Source organism: Portunus trituberculatus, chromosome 18, assembly GCF_017591435.1.
Source record: "Portunus trituberculatus isolate SZX2019 chromosome 18, ASM1759143v1, whole genome shotgun sequence".
Classification (NCBI taxonomy): Eukaryota; Metazoa; Arthropoda; class Malacostraca; order Decapoda; family Portunidae; genus Portunus; species Portunus trituberculatus.
This window is the reverse complement of record NC_059272.1, coordinates 19786317-19795985: the sequence shown is the minus strand read 5'-3', so window position 1 is coordinate 19795985 and position 9669 is coordinate 19786317. Positions and strand designations below refer to the sequence as shown.

At 42.4% G+C, this 9669-nt stretch overlaps 1 non-coding gene across 1 annotated transcript; it reads left to right on the top strand.

Annotated features, from left to right (window-relative positions):
* Positions 1-8111: 8111 nt before the first annotated feature.
* Trnar-ccu lies at positions 8112-8184 on the top strand. The gene has a single exon. It is a non-coding gene; the product is annotated as a tRNA-Arg (tRNA).
* The last annotated feature ends 1485 nt before the right edge of the window (positions 8185-9669 follow it).

Sequence of the window (9669 nt, the reverse complement as noted above, 5' to 3'; positions counted from 1 at the left end):
GTAAGAAACTTTGCGTCATTCACTCTCTCTCTCACACACACACACACACACACACACACACACACACACACACACACACACACACACACAAGCAGAAGCAGGTATGTATCAATTGTTCAGAGTGAGAGCCGCAGCCTCAGCCCGCCGCAACATTAGACTGAGCGGCGGCGTGGAGTGGGGATGCGTTTGGCGAGTCGGTGAGGAGGCGTGAAGGACTGCTTGCTCGCGGTCCATGGCACAAATCCTGCGGGCTGTGGCGGCTGGCTGGGAGCGGCGCGCGGGGGCCCAACACTCCAGCGACGTGAGAGTAACGGAATGCTCGCCAGGTGGAAAGATTTAAGCCACGTGGAGGAGCTTACTGGGCTTAACACGGCGGGCTGCGGGGAAGCGGGAATCCATCATCAGAGAATAATATAAGCGTCATCTCAATCTCTCACATCCTCCTTCTCTTCCTCCTCCTCCTCCTCTTCTTCTTGCTGCTTCGCCTCCACCATGAAAATCTATGTAAATGCTTAACTGCAACTTCCATGCGAGAGAATTAGTAAAAGATAGAGTATATGAAAGTAAGTAAATGAGTAAGAAATGGACGGTAGGAAGAGGTAAGGGGACGAGGACATCTGAGAGTGTGAGTGACTTGTGTGTCTTCAGGAATCTTGTTTATTCTGCATGAGTCTTGATGAAGTGAAGCCGTGGCGTGGTGGTGGTGGTGGCGAGTCTTGAGGAAATGAGAACAGTAATGAGAAAATGTATTACTGGGTCCATTTGTTTTCTCTCTTTCTCTCTCTCTCTCTCTCTCTCTCTCTCTCTCTCTCTCTCTGATTGTACTTTCTAATTCTCGTTTATCTTTTCAATATCCGAGTAAGTTTTCATTGTAATTTTCTTCTTTTTTCAATCTACATCCTTTTTTCTCTACCTTTGGTCTAATTTGTTGAGGTGTGGCAAGCAGGCAGGCAGACAAGCAGGCAGGCAGGCAAGGATACAGACAGGCAAGCAGGAAGGCAAACAGACATGTAGGTAGGTAGTTAAGTAGGCAGGCAGACAGGCAGGCGGACAGGCAGGCAGGCAGGCAGGCAGGCAGACAGGCAGGTAGACAGAAGACAGACAGGCAGGAAGACAGGCAGGTAGGCAGGCAGGCAGGCAGGGAGGCAGGTAGATAGGGCAGACAGGCAGGCAGGAAGGTGAGGTGATTAGCGTGGATTACCTGGCCCGGCGCGGCACTGCTCGCCATACCGTCATTTCCATCATCACTTAATCACCCTCATTAGATGTTTCAGCCTTAATGATTTTACTAATTACACGATATAATAGAAACCAGCTACTTTTTTGCTACTTACGTTTTTTTTCTTCTTTTTATCAGCCAGGTTAATTAGGATGAAGCTCAGTACATATTCACATAGACACACACACACACACACACACACACACACACACACACACACACACACACACACACACACACACACACACACACACAGTAGATAAATTTTTGAGTTAATTTATTTGATATTAACTCAAACAACTTAATTAGATAAGGGCGAATATATATATATTTTGAGCCGTTCAGAGGAATGCAACATAACCTCCTTCCCCACTCTCTCTCTCTCTCTCTCTCTCTCTCTAAAAGCTACTTAATATCAGTGTCAGAGTACTAATTATCACTGTATGTTTTTATCGTCCTAATGCATGCATCAAAGGACAGAAAGGGAGAGAGGGAGGGATACGGAAAGAGAGAAGAGGAGGAAGAGAGTGTGTGTGTGTGTGTGTGTGTGTGTGTGTGTGTGTGTGTGTGTGTGTGTGTGTGTGTGTGTGTAATTTTTCACCTCGGTCGCCTGCTGGTCACCCAGCCAGTCTTCCCCATTACGGAGCGAGCTCAGAGCTCATAGACCTATCTTCGGGTAGGACTGAGACCACAACACACTCCACACACCGGGAAAGCGAGTCCACAACCCCTCGAGTTACATCCCGCACCTATTTACTGCTAGGTGAACAGGGGCCACACATTAAGAGACTTGCCCATTTGCCTCGCCGCTTACCGGGATGTGTGTGTGTGTGTGTGTGTGTGTGTGTGTGTGTGTGTGTGTGTGTGTGTGTGTGTGTGTGTGTGTTTAGATTCCAGATGACTTACGAGTGAATGATTACAATACTAGTGATAATCATAATAAGAATAACAGTAGCAGTATCGCAGTATCGTATCAAATCAGCGGATCAAACAACGAAACTAATGAGGAAAAAAGAAAAGAAAAACAAGCATAGGGAAGGGAAACCTATGCCGCCATCAACACACCTGTACTTAATTACCTGAGCGTTCACGTCATACCTGCGTGAGTACCTTCGTTATTCACTGATGAGATTTTTCTTACACTAGAAAACTCTTACCTAATGATCCTAATTCCACTAATGGTGTAACTATATATTAATTCGAAGTTCAATACAGTTTTTAAATTAAAATATCGTATATCTTTTAAAATGTCATTATCACCATTATTGCTCTTATTGTTTCTTTAAGTTAAGCAGATAGGTATTTCCAGCATTTAGTTTTTTTTTTTTTTTTTTTTACTAGGAACGTGTAAAGATGTACAATTCTAATATTCTTTTTTTTACAGCTACGTAATTTTTAACATGTATTTCTTATTATTGGTGAAAACTGTTTACTTTTACTTACATTTTTGCATTTAGTTTTGTTATTGTGAAACGGTTTTTACAATTAAGCATTTTCCATTTTCACTTCTCATTATTGCTGATTTTTCTTTTCTAATTACGTGTTTTTTTTGCATGCGTTGCTTTTAATCTGTATTTTCTTTTATTTATCTTCTGCACACCGGACGGTCAGGAGAGAGTGAATAACAGGCGACATTCATTACAATGTTCACGTGTATGAACGAAACTCATACAAATGTACGATAAGCAGAAATGTTGAGAGACAAAACATTTACTATATGCAGAGAGTAAACACACACACACACACACACACACACACACACACACACACACACACACACACACACACACACACACACACACACATAAAAACAAAATAAACGCACGCACACAATGGTAAAGGACTGCAAAAATAAATATAAACAATAACTATGAGGGAAAACATACAAACACACAAACACACACAAATACTTCCTACACACATCATCATCTATGCAGAACACACACACACACACACACACACACACACACACACACACACACACACACACACACACACACACACACACACACACACACACACACACACACACTCACACACACACACACACTTCATTACACAAACGACCTCTAGCGTACGTTTTTTTTCTCATTTATTTATTTATTCATATTTTTTGGGTAATTCTATTTTTTTTTGGCATTTTATTTTTTTTCCATCGTTTTTATACCAACATATTTTCAGAATGTACCTTTTACATTCTACACATAAACAATTCATGCTCAAAACACTCGCTCGGGAAAAAAGAGAGAGAGAGAGAAAAAAATATTCCTTCCATTTACCATTATTATTTTCTCCCATAAACTCAAAGGATGTTTGTTGAACGTCCGCTAGTTAGTAATAGACAAAACCTAACTAGTCACACATTAGTAAACAGAGACATTCCTATTTCCTCAGTATTCAGAAAAGCTTTGCTCTCTCACCATGACTGTATTCCAAAGCCACAGAAATGATTGACGGAGTTTTGAATCTTGTCACTCTGCCTCTAGAACCGTACAAACACCTTAAAAGACTCTTGTATATCTAGATAAAGTCTTTGGCGCACAAGTGTTTGAAAATATGAGCTTTTATCCCAGGAAAGTTTAGAAGTACTCTGCCCTCTCACCCCAGCGTTGTAAAATAGCATGGGGGAGTGAGAGTAATGTTGACTAAAGGGAGGAGGAAATACCGTAAGTGGTTCTTGAATAGGTCTTAGATTACTCCTTTGGTACAATGATGCAAAGACGACGCAAGATAACAGCAAAGTCTTTATTCATTCTTTTTAGTGTTACAAGAAACGAGTGTAGACAGATGCGCTAATTGGTGTGTGGGCCTACAAGTGGATGGGTGAAATAGGTGAAGGATATAGGTGAAATAGGTGAAATTGGTGATAGTGAAATAGATGAAACGAAACAGGTGAAATAGATGAAGGATTATACACTCATAAAACGAGAGAGAGAGAGAGAGAGAGAGAGAGAGAGAGAGAGAGAGAGAGAGAGAGAGAGAGAGAGAAAGGTGAAATGGAAAGCAATACCAATCAGAAATGCCAAGAACTATGCCGCAACAATTCTAAAAGAAACTCTGAAATAGAAATAATAAATAAACAAACAATCCAAACAACAAAAGAACACTAACACTACCAACAACAACACCAGGAATAACAACAACGACAAGAAAAATTCACGAAAGTAACAATTTTCTGATAGCGTTACATTTCACTTCTTGCTTCAGTGATGGTGGTGGTAGTGGTGGTGGTGGCAGCGGCAGGGCAACAGGCAGAAAGCAGGAGGGAGTAGGAGAGAGGGTAGCGGTAACTTTCCCTTGCCTGTCACGCCTCCAGACAACCGTGGAGATCAAAAGCAGTGAGGCGGAGCAAAACACTGCCTCAAATGAACCAAACTGAGACTCGCGGAGGAAAAGAGACGAAAAGCAAGCAAGTTTTCAGCTCCATCTGTCTCAACTGTGGACTGTGCAACGAGAAGGACTTACTGTTGTTTGTCTAATGATTTGTCTGACTGTCTTGCTACTTGTTGGTCCATCTGTCTGTCTACGCATCTATCTGTCTATCCGTCTATCTATTTGTTTATCATTCATCTATCATTCACCTTATTTTCCTGTCAGTCTGTCAGTCTCTTTATGTCTCTCTATTTGGTTTGAAATATGTTTGTGTGTGTGTGTGTGTGTGTGTGTGTGTGTGTGTGTGTGTGTGTGTGTGTGTGTGTGTGTGTGTGTGTGTGTTTATCTATGTATGTCTAAATTCATAACTTTTTCGCCAACTTTGATTCTCTCTCTCTCTCTCTCTCTCTCTCTCTCTCTCTCTCTCTCTCTCTCTCTCTCTCTCTCAAACACACACACACACACACACACACACACACACACACACACACACACACACACACACACACAACTAACACTCCCCCTTTTCTCTTTCCTCTCTCCCTCCTACCGCTTCTTTCTCCTTTTCCGTGGCCAGCTTAATTTCCGACCTTATTGAAACGACTTTCTTTACCCTCTCGGGCCGCGGCAGAGTTCTCATTTCCTGCTCAAAGTATACGAGCGACCTTTCTTTCTCCCTCCCTGGCTTGTGTGTTAATATATTTCCCTATTACTTACGTGCGTTAGAGAGAGAGAGAGAGAGAGAGAGAGAGAGAGAGAGAGAGAGAGAGAGAGAGAGAGAGAGAGAGAGAGAGAGAGAGAGAGAAATCCTTAGGTTCAAACACTACGTAAGTCAACTCAGTACCTTTACAAGTCTTATCAAATACAGTCGGTCTCACTTTAATATCTGTATGTTAGTGGTCTCTCTCTCTCTCTCTCTCTGACTTTCTCTCCCTCTCTCACCGCCAAAGCAAAGTAGAATCGAATGCCATTTCCTGCCTTTTTACTTCCTTCATTATTTTCCCCCTGGCTGTGGAGTCTGGAAATCTGGTCGAGTTATTAAGAGGGAGAAGGGAGGATTGCAAAACTTAGGCAAACGGAGGGAGGGCAAAATTGGCAGGAGGGGAAGGAAGGGGGACTTTTGCAAAACAGAAGTGCGAGATTTCCTTCTTTTTATTTCGTCCCCCCTTCCAAACACAAATGCTGCGTGAGAGAGAGAGAGAGAGAGAGAGAGAGAGAGAGAGAGAGAGAGAGAGAGAGAGAGAGAGAGAGAGAGAGAGAGAGAGAGAGAGAGAGAGAGAGAGAGAGAGAGAGAGAGAGAGAGATATGAAACACTCGTATTTACACAGTCAGGAACTAGACAAAAGTTTGGCAGAACAAAGAAGAAAATAGAAAACAAGAAATGACAACGTTTCGTAAAATAAAAAAAAAAAAGGAAAGAAAACAAAACAAATACGAGAAACAATAATGAATAAACACACACACACACACACACACACACACACACACACACACACACACACACACACACACACACACCCACACACCCACACACACAGTCAGTCAAGTGTAATGATAAGAGAGACGAACAGATTGCAAAACACACTACCTCAACTCCATAACAATCAAAAAGGCTCTATAAGCTGAAGTTAAATGCATTTTTAAGAACATTTTCTCACTTGTGCCGCAGATTAACACAATTTCTACACTATTAACAAAAGATACACTCCTGAGAAACCGGCAAAATATATTCCTGAACTTTAAAAAACAGTCTTTGGTGAGAGAGGAACATTTTTCAGAATACACGCCGAGACAGACAGAGAGGATAACAAGAGGACTTTTCACGCCTCGCCCCGGGTCTACCACTGTACCATAAGCCCTTTGAAGTCCCTGCCGCCCTCCCACACCATGACGAGACTCGAGCCCCCGCGAAGAGAAACACAACTGGAAAATGAAAGCCGGAGAGCAAGGAAGGCATTGAGTTTCCATCTGAGAGGAGTGTGAACGTTTAGCGCTGATTGGCCGGCCATCTGTGCGGGACGAGCAGGAAAATAGAGAGCAAAGGGTGGAGGTGGAGGAATACTAGAGGGGAATGAGAGGGAAATGGAGCACGAAGGGTGGAGGTGGAGGAAAATAAGAGTTAGAATAATGAAAATGGAGAAACTAAAAGGAAAAATCGAGAACGAAAGAAGGAGGTAAAGGAATATTACAGAAGAAAAGTACAAAGGGTGAAACTAAATGAATACTGGAGAGAAAAAGAACAATGAAAAGGATATAAGACTGAGAAGTGTGAAATTTGAGGAAAAACAGGTGGGGTTAATGGAAAATAAAGAGAAAAACAACAATGCAAAGGATAGAAGACAATCAAAAGGAGGGAAATATACAACACCACGTAGAGGAAAATATAAACAAGTGATGAAATTGGGAAAAAAATGATAAATGTGCAGGAAATCAGAGGAAAATAAGAGGAAAGGGAGACTACGAAGGGAGGGAATGGAGGAGATAAACTAAGCAAGGAAAAGGGAAAGGAAAACAGAAATATATGAAGACAGGGAAAATAATGTAGAGGGAAGTAGGAGAGAATGTGAGATAGATGGAGGAGAAAGAGGAGGAGGAGGAGGAGGAATACAAACTAACTACAGATAACAGGAAACACGTTTGTCTGTAACGAGGGTATCTGTTGAAGTACGTGCCAGAGAACAAGATAGAACACGAAGAGGAGGAGGAGGAGGAGGAGGAGGAAGAAGAGGACATACAATGCATCCGCCTTCCAGTACCAACACAATCTCTCTCTCTCTCTCTCTCTCTCTCTCTCTCTCTCTCTAACTTACTGAAACTACAATACCGTCAAGTTTCGTTGAATTAAACATTTGACATCAGTGCTATCACGTCAGTCAGTCAGTCAGTCAGTCAAAGAAAAGGTATATTAAGATTACGAGAGAGAGAGAGAGAGAGAGAGAGAGAGAGAGAGAGAGAGAGAGAGAGAGAGAGAGAGAGAGAGAAAATAAAATGAAGCCTGATAGGAATGGTTGAGAAGTGAACACAGCGATGCGTCATCACGAACGCCATCAAGAAATAAAGATGAAGACAAAAAAAGAGAGAAAATACTACAAAAAAATAAACACATCACACTTTTATCCGATCTGCCGCCACACACACACACACACACACACACACACACACACACACACACACACACACACACACACACACACACACACACACAAATAAAAACAAAATAAACACGCACACACAATGTCAAAGAACTGCAAAAACAAATATAAAAAAATAACTGTGAGAGTGAACATACAACCACACAAACACAAATATTTCCTACACACATCATCTATGCAGAACACACACACACACACACACACACACACACACACACAGACACAAACAACAGCGACTTCCCATGTTCTATGAGGGCAAATAGAGGAGGTGGGCAGGGACGGGTATCCAGGAAGGACGCATATTGTACAGTATACTCGTACGTGCTTATATTTCCTCCCTATCATTCCCTTCTACATTCCTGTCCCTCGCCCCTGTGGCCTAATGGATAAGGCATTGGCCTCCTAAGCCAGGGATTGGGGGTTCGAATCCCCCCAGGGGTTAATGATATTCATTTAGATTATTTTTTTCTACGAGTTCACCATCATTACATTGTCATCACCACATCACCACCAGTATCACCACACACTGAACTACGGCTCCTCCAAACCCCCATTTTAACACCGTCACGAAGCCACCACCATCACCGCCGCCGCCGCCGCCTCCACCAGCCGCACAATGGTCTACAAAGGCGGCGGCGTCTGTGGGTAGAATGTACGTAAATGCCTGGCAGCTTTTCAAGGGACTTCTGGGATTCGAGCTGAGTGAGTGAGTGAAAGAGTGAGAGAAGTGAGGGGAGTGAGTGAGGCTGAGTAAGTGAGGTGAGTGAGTGAGTGATTGAATGAAGCCTTTGCCTTTGATGACATTCCAAGAAATTTCTCTTTTCACACCACGATGTCATTTTCGTTTCATTTTCCTTCACCTGCGACAGTTTTTTTTTCACTCTCTAAGGAAAATTGAAGTGGCGGCGAAAATTTACGTTTCTTCAATTCTTAGGCATTGGATTTATGTATTGAAGTCACACGTGGAGTACAATTTGTGACTCGAGAAGCTAAAAAGACGCTGAAAGGAACAACACAAAGATAGAAGCACACAAAATTTACATTACTTTCATCCTTAGCCATTAGAGATTGTTATGTCGTATTATAACTCGTCCCTCTCTCTCTCTCTCTCTCTCTCTCTCTCTCTCTGGGCGGGAACAGATTCATAACACTTGATGAAAGACAGCTCTGGCGTTCATTAGATCTTACACTCAAATGGCTAAGAATTAAAGAGACTCAAAGACAACTTAACACTTAACAGAACGAGAAGGATTGAGAGACAAACACACTGGAATCACTTCACTTGACTACCTTCGCCATTACAAGCCAGTCTGATTCTGTGGGTGAAGTCGAACACCACTGACCTACCTACACTTCAAGTCCACCTCTCCATCTTACAACCTTCCCATCCATCGCAACACACCTTAGTCTGTAGAGGTATATTAGTCAATCAGATGGCGTGAGGGGAACCTGCGCATCTACGTCGTATCCTCTCTCTCTCTCTCTCTCTCTCTCTCTCTCTCTCTCTCTCTCTTCCTCCTTCACCGCCCCCCTCACGCCTGTTCATCCCATTAGACACCTCATTGAATATTCATAAAAAAAGTAAAGTGTTGGGAGTTATATTTTTACTGGGCCAAGACGAGAGAGAGAGAGAGAGAGAGAGAGAGAGAGAGAGAGAGAGAGAGAGAGAGAGAGAGAGAGAGAGAGAGAGAGAGAGAGAGAGAGAGAGAGAGAGAGAGAGACTTTGTAAGCGAATCTAATAATAATTTGGTCGGTAAACTTTATACTAATATTACTTACTTTTACTTTATTTTCATCGCCTCGCCCACACACACACACACACACACACACACACACACACACACACACACACACACACACGAAGTATATATGAATGTTTTTCTATATATAAATTTTCTTTGTTTTTTGGATGCGGGGATGCTTTAG